Below are 16,720 nucleotides of genomic sequence, written 5' to 3'. Positions count from 1 at the left end.
TTCCCCGGACGATAGACTATATCGAAATGATAGCATGCCAACTCGATCCTCCACCTCATTATTTTATCATTCTTAATCTTTCCGAAATGTTTGACATCAAACATGAAGGACACAGATTTTTGGTCAGTTACTAACGTAAAATGTTGCCCAGATAAATAATGTCTCCATTTACGCAGTGCTTCTACTATTGCGTACGCCTCTTTCTCTATTGATGAATGTCTCTGCTCACTATTGCTCAGAGTACATGAGAAAAAGGCCACAGGTCTTCCATTTTGGTTCAGGGTAGCCCCAATTGCAGAATCGGAAGCGTCCGTCTCAATCACAAAGGGAACCTGCTCATCAATAGAATGCACAACTGCTCCAAGGATATCCTTTTTAAGATTATCAAAACACATCCTGGCCTCCCATGATAGAGGATATGTCGTAACCCGAATAAGGGGCCGGATCTTCTGTGAGAAATTTGCAATCCAATTAGAATAATAAGAAAACAGTCCAACAACTCGTTGCAAGGCCTTAGAATTAGTAGGGCAAGGTAACTCAATCAGTGGTCGCAGCCGTTCTGGATCTGGTTTAATCTTGTTTCCCGAGATAATATACCCCAGCAAATTTACCTCGGTGGTCGAAAAGATACACTTCTCTTTATTGAAAGTTAAGCCAACTTTTTCCGCAACTTGAAGGAATCTTTCTAGATTCAAATCGTGCTCCACCCTTGATTTGCCACACACCGTGATGTCATCTAAATATGAGAAGGTGTCAGAGAGAGAGTTATCACTTATAAAAGCATCCATTGCCCGTTGAAAACAGGTGACACCGTTAGTAACACCGAATGGTACTCGGCAAAACTGGTACAGCTTTCCGCCAGCTTCAAAGGCCGTATATGGTTTGTCCCTCTTAGCAATAGGAATCTGATGATAAGCACTCTTTAGGTCAATAGTGCTAAAAACCTTATATTGAGATACTTTATTGATAAGCTCATCAATCTTAGGCAGGGGGTACGCATCTAATTGAGTATACCTGTTAATAGTTTGAGAGTAGTCTATCACCATTCGCTTCTTATGTCTCTCATTAGTGGTGACAACTACCTGTGCCCGCCAGGGCGAAAAACTAGGTTCAATGATTCCTTCCGATAAAAGACGTTGAACTTCAGAATTAATAAATTCTTTATCCTGACTGCTATACCTTCTTGACTTGGTAGCAATTGGCTTACAGTCCGGCATCAAATTGGAAAAAAGTGATAATGGAGAAATGAATAAAGAAGTTAATCCACAAATAGACAAAGGTGGCTTGGTTCCTCCGAAAGAAAGACTGAGGGACTCATGTAATTGAAGCACATCATGACCAATCAAAATGTCCGCACAGAGATTAGGCAGAATGGATAGGCGTATATCAGTATACGTATTACCTAGGAGAATTAATTTCACAAGGCAACAACCAGCTACTTGTGAGGTGAGAGTCGGCTGAGCCATACACACCTGATAGGAAGCAGGCGAAATTTTCAAACGCTTCTCCCTCACAAACTGAAGACTTATAAAGCTCTCAGTATTGCCTGTATCTATAAGGGCCTTCACTTCTAACCCATTAACTTGGGCCATAACTATAGCATTGTTTAGGCCATGGGAAAAGGCGGCAGAAACTGATGCAATAAACGCCCTATCTAAAGGCTGAATGGTCGCAGAGGAGGCAACCGATTTGCAAACACGTGCATAATGACCTCCCTTGCCGCATTTACTACACACAGCCTCCCGGGCAGGGCACTTCAGACGGGGGTGCCGGGCGTTCCCGCAAAAATAACACTTCTGAATCCTAGAGGCAACAGCTGCCGAAGTAGAAACTGTTTCGGAATCTGGTAAACCACTCCTATTAAATCCACGTGACTCCCTTTCATCCGGAACTGCTGAAACCACGGTCGCAGGCCGATCAAAAAGAGCATAAGAATCCGAACTTCTCTGAGCTAAATCCAATGTAGAGGCTTGCTCAAAAGCACTCTTAAGATCCAAGGTCTTATTTTCTAATATCCGCTGATGAATTGATCTAGACAGTAATCCATTAATAAATGCATCCCGTACCGACTCTTCCTTATGTTCTTCTGCAGACACGGCCTTATAATTACAGTTAGCACCAAGGCGCCGGAGTGCTTGTAAATAAGCATCCAAGGATTCTCCCGCCTGCTGCCTACGGGCAGATAAAAGGTGACGTGCAAATACCTCATTTTTGGGTTTAACAAAATTTTTTTCCAACGTAGCAATAGCCAATTCATAAGTTTCACAGTCCAAAATATACTTATACACATCCGGAGCAATGTAGTTGATTAGTATATCCAACTTATTCAGAGATTGCTGATCCAACACACCCAAAAAGTTTTTAAATGTACGATACCAATGTTTCCATTGATCATCCACTCCTGCAGAATTAGGGTCAGCATTAAATCGTTCCGGTCGAAGATATCGTTCCATTATAGCAAAAGGTTAATAAACTGAAATAAAGAGTAGATTGCCTTTCAAAAGCTAGGCTTTATTAACCTTAAAAAACCAGCAAGTACATGTTGAGCACCCAGTCTCAACCACTGTAGAAAACTGAATTTAAGATGGCCACCACAGGTCACATGGAATCAACTAACCAATAAGTTTACAGCATATATCTCAAGGCAGGAAAACAGGCAACCAATTACAATGCTTCTTATAAAACAAGAATAATCACCACAGTGGGCAAACCACAGGGGTTGCTGCTGGGTCAAGGTGAATAGTGCATTCACCTGGGAATAGTCCGATTCCTTTGAAAACGTCAGCAAACTCCTCCATGACTGTCTGCTTATCAACTGGTGCTGTCAATGATAGCACTGGCTTGACGAGGTCCATGTCTAAACATGCCTTTAGACCTAGCACTGGAGGTGCTTGAGTGTCAACAATGTAAAAGTTCAACATCATGTCGCTTTCTTTGTACTTGCATTTCATCATGCATGTGCCTTTTACAATGAGCTGCTCACCCCCATAGCTGGTCAATCTGCGTGAGGTGGGCTGTAGCTCACACTCATCCTTCAAGCTGTGATACTCACTCAGAGAAATTACATTAACCTGAGATCCAGTGTCTAGTTTAAACTTAAGCTCTTTGCCCTGTTTCCCTATCTCAATATCGGCATAGGCTTGCTCAGTCTCTGAAATCTGTTTTTTCTGTGACACAGAATCAATAAACAGTTCCTCTGCATTTGGCTCTCTATCTGGCATTTGGCTGTCACTCACTGTGTGTACTGTTTTTCCGAAAACAGTCTTGCAAACTTTAGCAAAGTGGTTCCGTTTACCACATTTAGTACATTGCCTTCCTTTGGCAGGGCAGTACTCCTTTTCTCCATGCCAGTTGTTTCCACAATATCCACAGTTTTTGAAGCGTTTTATGTCTGTGTTGCCCATTTTTAGAACTCTCGTTGTTCTTTCTGTTCTGAAACAGGCTCTCTGGGCAGTGTTCTTTGGTGTGTATCTATTAACTGCGTGCACTGTCTGTTCACTCGAGCTGCTCGTGGCGCTGGTTATGGTTTTCAACTGTGCTTGGGCTATCTCGTGCAATCTAGCTATGTCTATAGCTTTGTCCAGCGTTAGCCCGGACCCAACATTCAAAAGTTTCTCTCTCACTTTAGCTGAATGTATTCCAAACACGATGTGGTCTCTGACCATCTCATCTTTATCTGCATATACACAGTCTTTTACCAGCAGTTTTAACTCAGTCACGAACTGTTCAAACAACTCACTAACTCCTTGTACTTTCTCCTGAAACTTGTACCTAGCGAATATCGTATTTGTCTTGAGCATCACATATGCTTCAAAACGGTCAAAATAACTTTTCAGTACCTTTGCTTCATCTGTGGTGAGAGACCATGTGTTAAAAATTTCTCTCCCTTTTTCTCCGATCCACAAGAGTAGATAGCTGCATTTTTCTTCCTCCCCTTTGCTTTTCAGTGGATCCGAGAACATCAACTCCACGTGTTGCTTGAGCTTGCACCATTCTCTAGGTAAGTTCAAAGATTCCCAATTCATTCGAGGTAAGGGAGATCCAATGATGTCCATTTCAAATCCCACTTCTGACACCATGTCTTGTTTTGCACACTTTGTACAAAAATAATAAATTGCAGGACAACGGAGTATTACAATTTAAACTCTTTTAATGAAGCATCAGGTCTGTGAACTCAAACAGCACCGTGTGGACAAGATGGAGTCAGGACTCCCTGGGTCCTCTAAACAATAACAGTCCTTACAGATGCCTGCAGGCCAATGACAACTCAATATGTGATCACATATTCCTTACAGATGCCTGCGGGCCAATGATAAATCAATATGCAAATGTTACAGCAACAACAGATGTAAAACCCAGGTGTGATGGAAACAAATCATGACACAGGAAGTCAATGTGACAAAGAGGAAATGCTTGCTAGACACAAGGGCCAGGAAATTGAGCCATTTGTGTCGGCCATTAAGACCGGTTTAGAAGGAAAAATGGCGGCCACCTTGCTTCCGCCCACTTCTGGTGTGGAACACGGTGGCTGCCATTTTAGGCAGGTCGGTAGCGCTGCTGTTGCCTGCACTTGCTTCACATATTTAAATGATCCAGATCATGACGTCAATCGGTGTGCAACACTGAATTGACGCACGATCTGGGATTTTGGACATCGCTGCTCTTATTAACACCCTCTCCAAAACACGCACGGCAGAACATGCATGCAGCAGTACAACCGACCCGCTGCCAGCATTTCTTAAAGGAACACACACAATTTTCAGGTAAATTTAGATTTTTGCTTTACATTTTATTGGAGTAGTGGGTTGGTGCAATACATTTAAAAAGTTGCTAAAGTGTGCAGGGAGTGCAGGGAGTGATGCTGGGGTTTGGCTCTTAAAGGAAGGCCTCTGGGAACACCACTTGCTCCCAGTCCTGGGGGCTCTAGTTGCAGTCCCCCTTGGGTTGCAACATGACATGGAAACATAGAAACATAGAAGATAGGAGCAGGAGTAGGCCATTGGGCCCTTCGAGCCTGCTCCGCCATTCAATGAGATCATGGCTGATCATCCAAATTCAGTACCCTGTCCCTGCCTTCTCCCCATATCCCTTGATCCCTTTAGCCTTAAGAAATATATCCAACTCTTTCTTGAATATATTTAATGAACTGGCCTCCACCGCCCTCTGTGGCAGAGAATTCCACAGGTTCACCACTCTCTGGGTGAAGAAATTCCTCCTCATTTCAGTCCTAAATGGCTTACCCCTTATCCTTAGACTATGACCCCTGGTTCTGGACTCCCCGGCCATCAGAAACATCTTTCCTGCATCTAGTCTGTCCAGGCCTGACAGAATTTTATAGGTTTCGATGAGATCCCCTCTCAATCTTCTAAACTCCAGTGAGTATAAGCCCAATCGACACAATCTCTCCTCATACGTCATTCCTGCCATCCCAGGTATCAGCCTGGTGAATCTTCGCTGCACTCCTTCCATGGCAAGAACGTCCTTCCTCAGGTAAGGCGACCAAAACTGCACACAATACTCAAGGTGCGGTCTCACCAAGGCCCTGTACAACTGTAGCAAGACATCCTTGTTCCTGTACTCGAACCCTCTTGCTACGAAGGCCAACATACCATTTGCCTTCTTAACCACCTGCTGCACCTGCATACTTACCTTCAGCGACTGGTGCACAATAACACCCAGGTCTCTTTGCACTTCCCCTTCTCCCAATCTATTGCCATTCAAATAATAATCTGCCTTCCTGTTTTTGCCACCAAAGTGGATAACCTCACATTTATCCACATTATAGTGTATTTGCCATGTTTTTGCCCAATCACCCAACCTGTCCAAATCATACTGGAGTTTCACGACATCCTCCTCACAGCATACCCTCCCACCCAGCTTTGTGTCGTCTGCAAATTTGGGGATATTACATCCAATTCCCTCGTCCAGATCAATAATGACATGGAGATGGAGCAGAGGCAGCAAAGGAGACAAGCTGCTCACAGAGGGAAGAGGAGGGGGAAGAGGAAGAAGCAGAAGAGGAAGCAGCAGAAGAGGAGGAAGGAGAAGAGGAGGAAACAGAAGAAGAAAAAGAAGAGGAGAAAGCAGAAGCAAGGAGGCAACCCAGACAGCCCCTTTATGGCCGGGATATCCAGGATGGAATCATCCACCTGTGGTACCAGTAAACACAACCCCAATTCCCCTTTCAACATCTGTCCCACACCTTCCCTTCCCTCTGTTATTGACCATCACACTGTCCTCTTGGCCACAATGTCGAAATAAAAGTCACCACAAAGCAAATCTTCTAATCCAACTTTATTCATATATGCATCTAGTATTACATCAAAAAATCAACTAATCACCCTATGCATTCCCTTAGTGACTGTTTTGCATCTGCCTTTGCCTATCTTAGTGATGTCACGCTGTGCTACCCCAGTGGCTGCAGCATGTCTGGTGGAAGGTTGCTGACTTTCAGTGAGGGACACTGCAGATGGCCTTGCAGGATGACCTCCAAGAGCTGGTGGCTGGGAATGTGAAATCGAGTAATGGTGTTTCTTCTTCTTCTTCACTCTCCTTTCCCTCTTCTTGGTCAACCACTGGTTGGGCAGGCTGGGTTGCTTGGATGTGTGAAATGAGGAAGGCACAAGGGTAGGGGAGGGGGTAAAGCCAGAGGTGCATGCTTACACCATGAGCAGCTTGTAAATCAGAAGAGATTGTGGGATGAGGCGAAAGTGGGATGTGAGAAAGAGGATAACATATAAGGATACCGACATCTTGTATTCCTTCAGTCCCGCAGCTGGCCAAGGGCTCAGCCATGCCTCTACCAAGAATGGTCAGCACTGTCTCCTCCAAGGGGGTGAGGTGAAGTTAGGAGTGTGAGGTGTGCCTTGTGTTTGTTAGAGATTGTTGGTAGGTGAGCGATGGGATGAGGGGGGTGCAGTGGGGGTTCATGCACTGAGCAGTGTGCGAGCCTAGTGGTGCAGTTGGTAGGAGACGGCTTTTGAAAATACATTCGCTGACTTTGACCACTTGTCTGAGGTCATGAAGCTTCTTTGGGCACTGGAGCCAGGTCCTGGGTGGCGATCTGGTCCTACACCCTTCTTTCTGGAGAGCCTCCTGGCCCCCTGCGGGTACAGGACCTCTCTTCCAGTGTTGACCTCCTGCACAAAGTCGAGTGCTGTGTCCGAGACCCTGGGTGCCCTTTCCCTGGCCTGTTGAGCCATTTGTGTTAGTGCTGAAGCACTTTTAAATTTTTTTATCTGCAGAAGGCAGCTCAGCTTTAAGAGCTGCAGACTGCCTTTAAGAGGAGCTTTACTTAAAGCTAGCCTTGCTCGCGAAACACAAACTTCAGCCCCCTGCTGAGCGCACAGTCTGTCAGCAACATGTTCAGTGCTAGGCTGTGTGCTACAATCATGATAAATAGCAGACAGCATGAAGTTATGTGCTGCCTGTGCTTATTGAACAGGTGCGGGTATATTGCACATTGCGGTGCCCGCGCCTGTTTTTGGCAATATCAAATTTCTAGGCCAAGACGTTTAACACATGACCAGCAGATCACCTGTGGTGTTGCCAATGGTAAGTTGGTCTGTCTTAACTATCTTGGTCATCTTTGTGCTGCTGTCTCCCTCTCTGTATTTCTTTCGCTCTCTCATTTCCTTCTTTTGCAGCACTACCACTGGCAGGAGGATATAATTACAGTATGAAGTCTACAGAGATAGGTGTTGATTTTCCTGGGAGCCGGGATCTCTGGGGGAGTGTCCGAGGAGGACAACGCCTGTCCATCTGACTTGCGTAATTTCTGGTGGCAATGCACCTTTTAAAGGGAAGTTGTATTCACTTACTCTCAAGACTTTGACAACTTTGAACTGTCAATATGCTGGAGCTTTCAGATGGCTAAGGAGAAGGGAAAGGTAACACCCAGCTTGTCTGACACCTCCCTGGAAGTGTTATTGTCCAAGTTCAGGGCCAGGATGGACATGCTTTTTCCCCAACATGGAAAGAAGGTGCCCAACAGTTTGGGGATGAAAGCATGGTTGTGGTAGGAGATTGGGCCAGCTGCTGGAGCATCAGCCCAAGCACCTGGATACAGTGCCACAACAGATTTAATGACCTTACAAGGACAGCAAAATAAGTACAGCACTCCTCCCATGGACTAGAAGGTAGCAAATGTAACCTTGCTATTCAAGAATGGAGGGAGAGTGAAAACAGAGAACTACAGGCCAGTTAGCCTGGCATCAATAATAGGGAAAATGTTAGCATCTATTATTAGGGACGTGGTAATAGGGCACTTAGAAAATCATAATATGATTGGGCAGAGTCAACACGAATTTATGAAAGGGAAATTGTGTTTGACAAATCTGTTAGAGTTTTTTGAGATTGCAACTAGCAGGGTAGATAAGGGGGAACCAGTGGATGTAGTGTATTTAGATTTTCAAAAAGCATTCGATAAAGTGCCACAAAATTCAATGAGGGTTCTTACACAAAATTAGGGCTCATGGGATTGCGGGTAATATATTAGCATGGATTGAGGATGGGTTAATGGACAGAAAACAGAGAGCAGGAATAAATGGGTCATTTTCAGGTTGGCAGGCTGTAATAAATGGGGTACCGCAAGGATCAGTGTTTGGGCCTCAGCTATTTAGAATCTATATCAATGAATTAGATGAGGGGTCCGTTTTCTGACAATACAAACCTAGGTGGGAAAGTACGTTGTAATGAGGACGCAAAGAGGCTGCAAAGGGATATAGACAGGTTAAGTGGGTGGGCAAAAACACAGCAGATAGAATATAATGTGGAGAAATGTGAAGATATCCACTTTGGTAGGAAAAATAGAAAAGCAGTATATTTTTTAAATGGTGGGAGATTGGGAAATGTTGGTATTCAGAGGGACCTGAGTGTCTTTGTACACGAGTCAAAGAAAGTTAACATGCGGGTACAGTAGTAATTAGGAAAGCAAATTAGGTTAACTTTTATTACAAAAGGATTGGAGTTTTTTTTTAATTTGTTCATGGGATGTGGGCGTCGCTGGCAAGGCCAGCGTTTATTGCCCATCCCTAATTGTACTTGAGAAGGTGGTGGTGAGCTGCCTTCTTGAATTGCTGCAGTCCATGTGGTGAAGGTACTCCCACAGTGCTGTTAGGGTGGGAGTTCCAGGATTTTGACCCAGCGACGATGAAGGAATGGCGATATACTTCCAAGTCAGGATGGTGTGTGACTTGGAGGGGAACTTAGAGGTGGTGGTGTTCCCATGCACCTGCTGCCCTTGTCCTTCTAGGTGGTAGAAGTCGCAGGTTTGGGAGGTGCTGCCGAAGAAGCCTTGGCGAGTTGCTGCAGTGCATCTTGTAGATGGTTCACACTGCAGCCACAGTACACCGGTAGTGGAGAGAGTGAATGTTTAAGGTGGTGGATGGGGTGCCAATCAAGCGGGCTGCTTTGTCCTGAATGGTGTCGAGCATCTTGAGTGTTGTTGGAGCTGTACTCATCCAGGCAAGTGGCAAGTATGCCATCACACTCCTGACTTGTGCCTTGTAGATGGTGGAAAGGCTTTGGGGAGTCAGGAGGTGAGACACTCGCTGCAGAATACCCAGCCTCTAACCTGCTCTTGTTGCCATAGTATTTATGTGGCTGGTCCAGTTAAGTTTCTGGTCAATGGTGGCCCCCAGAGCATGTGATGGTGGGGGATTCAGCGATGGTAATACCGTTGAATGTCAAGGAGCAGTGGTTAGACTCTCGCTTGTTGGAGATATTCATTGCCTGGCACTTGGGTGTCACGAATGTTACCTGCCACTTATCAGCCCAAGCATGAATGTCATCCAGGTCTTGTTGCCTGTGGGCATGGACTGCTTCATTATCTGAGGAGTTGCAAATGGCACTGAACACTGTGTAGTCATTAGTGAACATCCCCATTTCTGACCTTATGTTGGAGGGAAGGTCATTGATGAAGCAGCTGGAGATGGTTGGGCCTAGGACACTGCCCTGAGGAACTCCTGCAGCGATGTCCTGGGGCTGTGATGATTGACCTCCAACCACCACAACCATCTTCCTTTGTGCCATGTATGACTTCAGCCAGTGGAGAGATTTCCCCTCGATTCCCATTGACTTCAGTTTTACTAGGGCTCCTTGATGCCACACTCGGTCAAATGCTGCCTTGATGTCAAGGGCAGTCACTCTCACCTCACCTCTGGAATTCAGCTCCTTTGTCCATGTTTGGACCAAGGCTGTAATGAAGTCTGGAGCCAAGTGGTCCTGGCAGAACCCAAATTGGGCATCAATGAGCATGTTATTGGTGAGTAAATGCCACTTGATAGCACTGTCGATGACACCTTCCATCACTTTGCTGATGATTGACAGTAGACTGATGGGGCGGTAATTGGCTGGATTGGATTTGTCCTGCTTTTTGTGGACAGGACATACCTGGGCAGTTTTCCACATTGTTGGATAGATGCCAGTGTTGTAACTGTACTGGAACAGCTTGGCTAGAGGTGCGGCTAGTTCTGGAGATTAAGAGTAAAGAATTCTTACTGCAATTATGTAGGGCCTTGGTGAGGCCACACCTCGAGTATTGTGTACAGTTTTGGTCTCCTTACCCAAGGAATGATATACTTGCCGCAGAGGGAGTGCAACGAAGGTTCAAAAAACTGATTCCTGAGATGGGAGAGATTGAGTAGACTAGACCTATATTCCCTAGAGTTTAGGGGAATGAGAATGAGAGAATCCCATTGCAACGTATAAAATTCTTAAGGGGCTTGACATTCAAGAAGCATTTGGATGAGCACTTGAAATGCCATAGCATACAAGGCTACGGACCAAATGCTGGAAAATGGGATTAGATTAGACAGGGCTTGATGGCCGGCGCGGACGCGATGGGCCGAAGGGCCTCTTTCTGTGCTGTATAACTCTATGACTCTATGACAGGGTAAATGCAGGGAGGGTGTTTCTCCTGGCTGGGGAGTCTAGAACCAGGGGTCACAGTCTCAGAATAAGGGGTCGGCCATTTAGGACTGAGGACCGGGTACTGAATTTGGATGATCAGCCATGATCTCATTGAATGGCGGAGCAGGCTCGAAGGGCCGAATGGCCTACTCCTGCTCCTATCTTCTATGTTTCTATGAGTTGAGGAGAAATTTCTTCACTGAAATCTTTGGAATTCTCTACCCCAGAAAGCTGTGGATGCTCAGTCATTGAGTATATTCAAGACAGAGATCGATAGATTTTTGAATACTAAGGTAATCAAGGGATATGGGGATAGTGCGGGAACATGAGGTAGAAGATCAGTCATGATCTTATTGAATGGTGGAGCAGGCTCGAAGGGTCTATTCCTGTTCCTATTTTTTATGTTCTTATGTTCTTTCCCCATTTCTTGCACTGTACCTGGTCAGAGACCCTCTCCTTCATCCTCCAGCATTCAGAGCAGCTGAACTCCTGTATCACATCTTTCATGGCAAATCACAAGGGCACACTGCACCACCTCTCATTATCACTCAACATACATGCTGCTTGCTGCCTTTATTGCTTCCACTAATGACTTTCTCTTCTCACCTGCTGTCAACTGTACAACCTACAACTCATCTCATGCCTCCTTATTCAATTCACATTCAATCCATTGACATCCCACTCAAAATGTCTCTATTCTCCTAGCATCTTACTTTGTCTCCTTCTCACCATGTGCATTATATTCAGAAGCCCCACACATGTGCACTTTGCCTTCTCAGTAGCCATTCACAACTCCTCCTTCTGCAGGAGGAGTCACTCCACAGCAGAAGAGAGGAAGATAAGATCCGTGGGGGAGTACCAGTCATCGTGGCCCTCACCCAAGTGAAGCAAGAGGCAATGGAAATCTGTGGCACAGCAAGAGCTGACAGCATTGGAGATGGTGAGACTGGTGGCTCCTCTGAGCAGGGGTGATTGTTTATCACTTGAACCTTCTCATGAACCATGAGCAATTGCACCTTCAGACAGCATTTGCAAATGCCACCCTAACTCCTGTCCCTCTCTTCTGCCCTCCAGGTCCCACTCAGCAACCTGATCAGCAACTGCTCTAGAAGACACCTCGGAGGATACATAGATACATAGATACATAGAAGATAGGAGCAGGAGTAGGCCATTCGGCCCTTCGTGCCTGCTCCGCCATTTAATGAGATCATGGCTGATCCTTTAATTCAGTATCCCGTCCCCGCCTTCTCTCCGTAACCCTTAACCCCTTTTGCCCGTAGAAATATATCTAATTCCCTCTTAAATATATTTAATGAGCTGGCGTACACTGCCCTCTGTGGCAATGAGTTCCACAGGTTCACCACTCTCTGAGTGAAGAAATTCCCCCTCATCTCTGTCCTAAATGGTTTAGCCCTTATCCTTAAATTATGTCCTCTAGTTCTGTTCTCACCCGCCAAGGGAAACATTCCTTCTGCATCCAGTCTGTCTAGACCTGTCAGAATTTTATACACTTCTATGAGGTCCCCTCTCAATCTTCTAAACTCCAGTGTGTACATCCCTAAACTACATAGTCTCTCCTCATAGGTCATTCCCGCCATTCCTGGTATCAGCCTGGTGAATCGCCGCTGCACCCCCTCCATGGCAAGAACATCCTTCCTCAGATGAGGCGACCAAAACTGTACACAGTACTCGAGGTGTGGTCTCACCAGTGCCCTGTACAGCTGCAGCAAGGTATCCCTGTTCCTGTATTCTAACCCTTTTGCTATGAAGGCCAGCATACCGTTTGCCTTCTTGACCGCCTGTTGCACCTGCATGCTCGCCTTCAGTGACTGGTGTACAAGAACACCCAGGTCTCTCTGTACTTCCCCCTCTCCCAATCTATTGCCATTTAAATAATAATTTGCCCTCCCGTTCCTGCACCCAAGGTGGATAACTTCGCACTTGTCCACATTATAGTGCATCTGCCATTTATCCGCCCAATCGCCCAGTCTGTCCAAATCGCTCTGGAGCTTCCTGGTCTCTTCCTCTGAGCCCACCCCACCTCCTAGTTTAGTGTCGTCTGCAAATTTGGAAATGCTGCATCCGACTCCCTGATCCAGGTCATTAATGTAAATTGTGAACAGCTGGGGGCCCAGGACAGATCCCTGTGGTACCCCACTTGTTACTGCCTGCCATTCAGAAAATGAGCCGTTTATTCCAACTCTCTGTTTTCTATCTGACAGCCAGTTCCCTATCCACGCCAAAACTTTCCCCTTTATCCCATGAGCCTCAATTTTCCATGCTAATCTTTTATGTGGGACCTTATCGAAGGCCTTTTGGAAGTCCAGGTACACCACATCTACTGGCTCTCCCCCATCTATTCTACCAGTTACTCCCTCAAAAAATTCCAATAGATTAGTCAAGCACGATTTACCCTTTGTAAATCCATGTTGACTCTGTCCTATCCTGTCCCCATTTGCTAAGTGCTCCGCTATTTCATCCTTAATGATGGACTCCAGCATTTTGCCCACAACTGATGTAAGGCTTACAGGTCTGTAATTACCTGCTTTTTCCCTACCCCCCTTTTTGAATAGTGGGGTAACGTTAGCTACCCTCCAATCCATCGGCACTGTTCCCGAGTCTAATGAGTTCTGAAAAATCATCCTTAGTGCATCCGCTATCTCTAGGGCCACCTCCTTCAGTACCCTAGGATGCATGTTATCAGGCCCTGGGGATTTGTCCACCTTCAATCCCTTTAGCTTCCTTAACACCATATCCTTAGAGATATTGATTTGCGTCAGTTCCTCCTTTGCCAATGTCCCTATTTTTCCCGATATCCCAGGGAGGTTTTTTGTGTCTTCCTTCGTAAAGACTGACCCAAAGTATGCATTTAGTTGATCTGCCATTTCCTTATTTCCCATTATATATTCCCCCGTATCTGACTGCAATGGACCAACTTTGGTTTTCACCAGTCTTTTCCTTTTGATATATTTATAAAAGCTTTTGGAGTTAGTTTTTATATTTTCCGCCAGCTTGTTTTCGTAAGCTATTTTGCCCCTCTTGATCATGCCCTTTGCCCTCCTTTGCTCTATCTTAAACTGTTCCCAATCTTCCGCTCTGGCGCTTTTTTTGGCTATTTTATACGCCCTATCTTTGGATTTTATGCTGTCTCTAATTTCCCCTGTTATCCACGGTTGAGTCACCTTTTTAGATTTCCTTTTATGCCAGATTGGTATACACAATTTTTGCAATTTTGTCATTCTATCTTTAAATGTTTGCCATTGTTTATCTACCTCCAGTCCTCTCAGGAACGTTGTCCAATCAGACCTACTCAGTTCCCGTCTCATGGCATCATAATTCCCCTTGTTTAAATTCAGGACCTTAGTCTCTGAGTCAATTTCTTCGCTCTCCATTTCGAGTGAGAAATCGATCATGTTATGATCGCTCTGACCCAAGGGTCCCCGTACAACAAGATTACTGATTAGTCCCTTCTCATTGCACAGTACCCAGTCCAATATAGCCTGTTCCCGAGTTGGTTCCTCGACATATTGATCCAGATAACCATCCCTTAAACACTCAAGGAATTCCTCCTCCTCATTATTTTTACTGATTAGGCTAGTCCAATCTATATGTAAGTTAAAGTCACCTATGATGACAGCTGTGCTCTTATTGCACGCTTCTCTAATTTCCCTCGTGATGCCCTCCCTAACCTCTATTTTACTATTTGGAGGCCTATATACCACTCCTATTAATGTTTTTCGCCCCTCGCTATTTCTTAGCTCCACCCATATAGATTCTGTATTAACTGAGTTAATATCCTTCCTTTCAATTGCATTTATCCCCTCTTTTACTAGCAATGCTACCCCTCCTCCCTTTCTTTTTTGTCGATCCTTCCTAAATACTGAATACCCCTGTATGTTAAGCTCCCAGCCCTGCTCACCCTGCAACCATGTTTCCGTAATCCCAATTAGATCATAATTATTAACCTCTATTTCCACAGCTAATTCATCTACCTTGTTCCTGATGCTTCTCGCATTAAGGTATAAAACCCTCAGGCTTTTTTTATGCTCACATTTTTTATGAATTAGTTTGGCCCTTTGTTTTTTGTTCCTCACCCTTTTACCATTTATTTCTGTCTGCCTTTCACTTTCCTCTATTTCACTACATAGGTTTCTAGCCCCCTGCCATACTAGTTTAAATGCTCCCGAACTGCTTTATCAAAAATTACCCCGAGAACATCAGTTCCATCTCTGCACAGGTGTAGACCGTCCCTTTTGTATAGGTCACACCTACCACAAAACTGGTTCCAATGCCTCAAAAATTTAAAACCCTCCCTCTTACACCACTGCTCAAGCCACGTATTTAGCCTAACTATCCTGTTCTCTGTACTCTTACTAGCACGTGGCACTGGTAGTAATCCAGAGATTACTACCTTCGAGGTCCTACTTTTTAGCTTGGCTCCTAACTCCCTAAATTCTACTTGTAGGACCTCTTCCCTTTTTTTAGCTACGTGGAAGCATCGTCACACGCTACCTTACTTCCCAGGTATAAGCTCAGAGATTGGCACCCTAGTTGGGATAGATAGTGAATGAGAGCGGCCTGCACCTGGTGAAATGCACAGCACAAGTGAGCATGACAAGTACTGATGTCAGGGATAGCACAGGAGACGACTCTCCAGAGGGCAACATCCTCTTCCGGCTCTGCTGAACAGGACAGAGATGTGGACTTCCATGGCTCAGCCATGAAAAGAAAATTGCTTGATGCACGCCAGAGATGCTATGAGGTATTGGAAGGCCTACCAAAAACATTGAGCACCATGTCGGAAAGTATGGAAGATCCCACTTCCAAAATGTGTGGCATTTGGTTGCATGGCATTTCCACTTTGCAATCTCCCTTACAATGTGTGGCCACCTCCAGGGACACTATAGCCAAGCTCTCACAGCAGGAGTATGTGTCGCCAGTTTTTGCAGCATTGATGGAAGCTCAGACTGCTCCACATTAAAGAGACTGGTGCATCAGATTGATAGACTGGTGGACAGGGGCTTTCAAAGCATCACTCATCTTCTGCAATCTGCTCTCCCTCAGATCAATGGGAGTGATGAGCCACAGCTCCATGAGACTGACGGCAACGCTACGGGACAGGCAAGTGTTGCCTTCTCGCAGGACATCAGCATGTCTGCTCCCACACCACTTATCTCAACCAAAACTCCCTATAGTGCCAGAAAGCTGACAGGGCCAGACTGTCCCGACAGCGGCCAAGGAACTAGTCTACAGCCGTGCCCTCATGGGCTCGAGCTCTCAGAGGACACCAGCCAAGAACATCTCAAGGGTCCCAACAGTCTTGCCTACTGAAGGTTTTACATCGTTTTACAGCACAGAATGGGCCATTCGCCTCGGACTCTGCCTCTCTCTGGAACTCTGCCTCTCTGGGGCTCTGCCTGCTCCTGGGACTCTGCCTCTTTCTGAGACTCTGGGCTCGATTTTCCAAGCCCCAAGGAGGCGAGTTTGGAGGCGGGAGTGGTGGGAAAATTGCAGAATCGGGGGGCAGGAACCCATCCCGCCCCCAACCTGCCTCCGTGCCAATGTCCCAGGAGGCGGGTACCCGACCTGAGCTGGGAGCCGCCTCCCCGAGGCGGGAACGGGATTAGTGCCAATTAACTGCCCGTTAACAGGTAGTTAACAGGCAGATTTTTGCCTAATCCCTATTTTTAACCCTGAAGTGTGGGCTGTCCAACGGCTCCGAACCACATCAAGTTAGCAAGGCGGACCGTCAGTCTGCAGGGGTTGGAGGGGTCGAGATGTCCATTGTGCAGGTGAGTGATGGGTGCAT

General features: G+C 45.8%; 1 pseudogene; it reads left to right on the top strand.

The window, feature by feature from the left end:
- Positions 1-11,808: 11,808 nt before the first annotated feature.
- LOC147113038 (uncharacterized) lies at positions 11,809-16,242 on the top strand (annotated as a pseudogene).
- Positions 16,243-16,720: the final 478 nt, after the last annotated feature.

The sequence above is a fragment of the Somniosus microcephalus genome, chromosome 9 (genome assembly GCF_052327205.1).
Source record: "Somniosus microcephalus isolate GS21.2 chromosome 9, FLI_Smic_1.0, whole genome shotgun sequence".
NCBI lineage: Eukaryota > Metazoa > Chordata > Chondrichthyes > Squaliformes > Somniosidae > Somniosus > Somniosus microcephalus.
The sequence above is the reverse complement of the archived record's forward strand: the minus strand, read 5'-3'. Positions and strand labels throughout refer to the sequence as shown.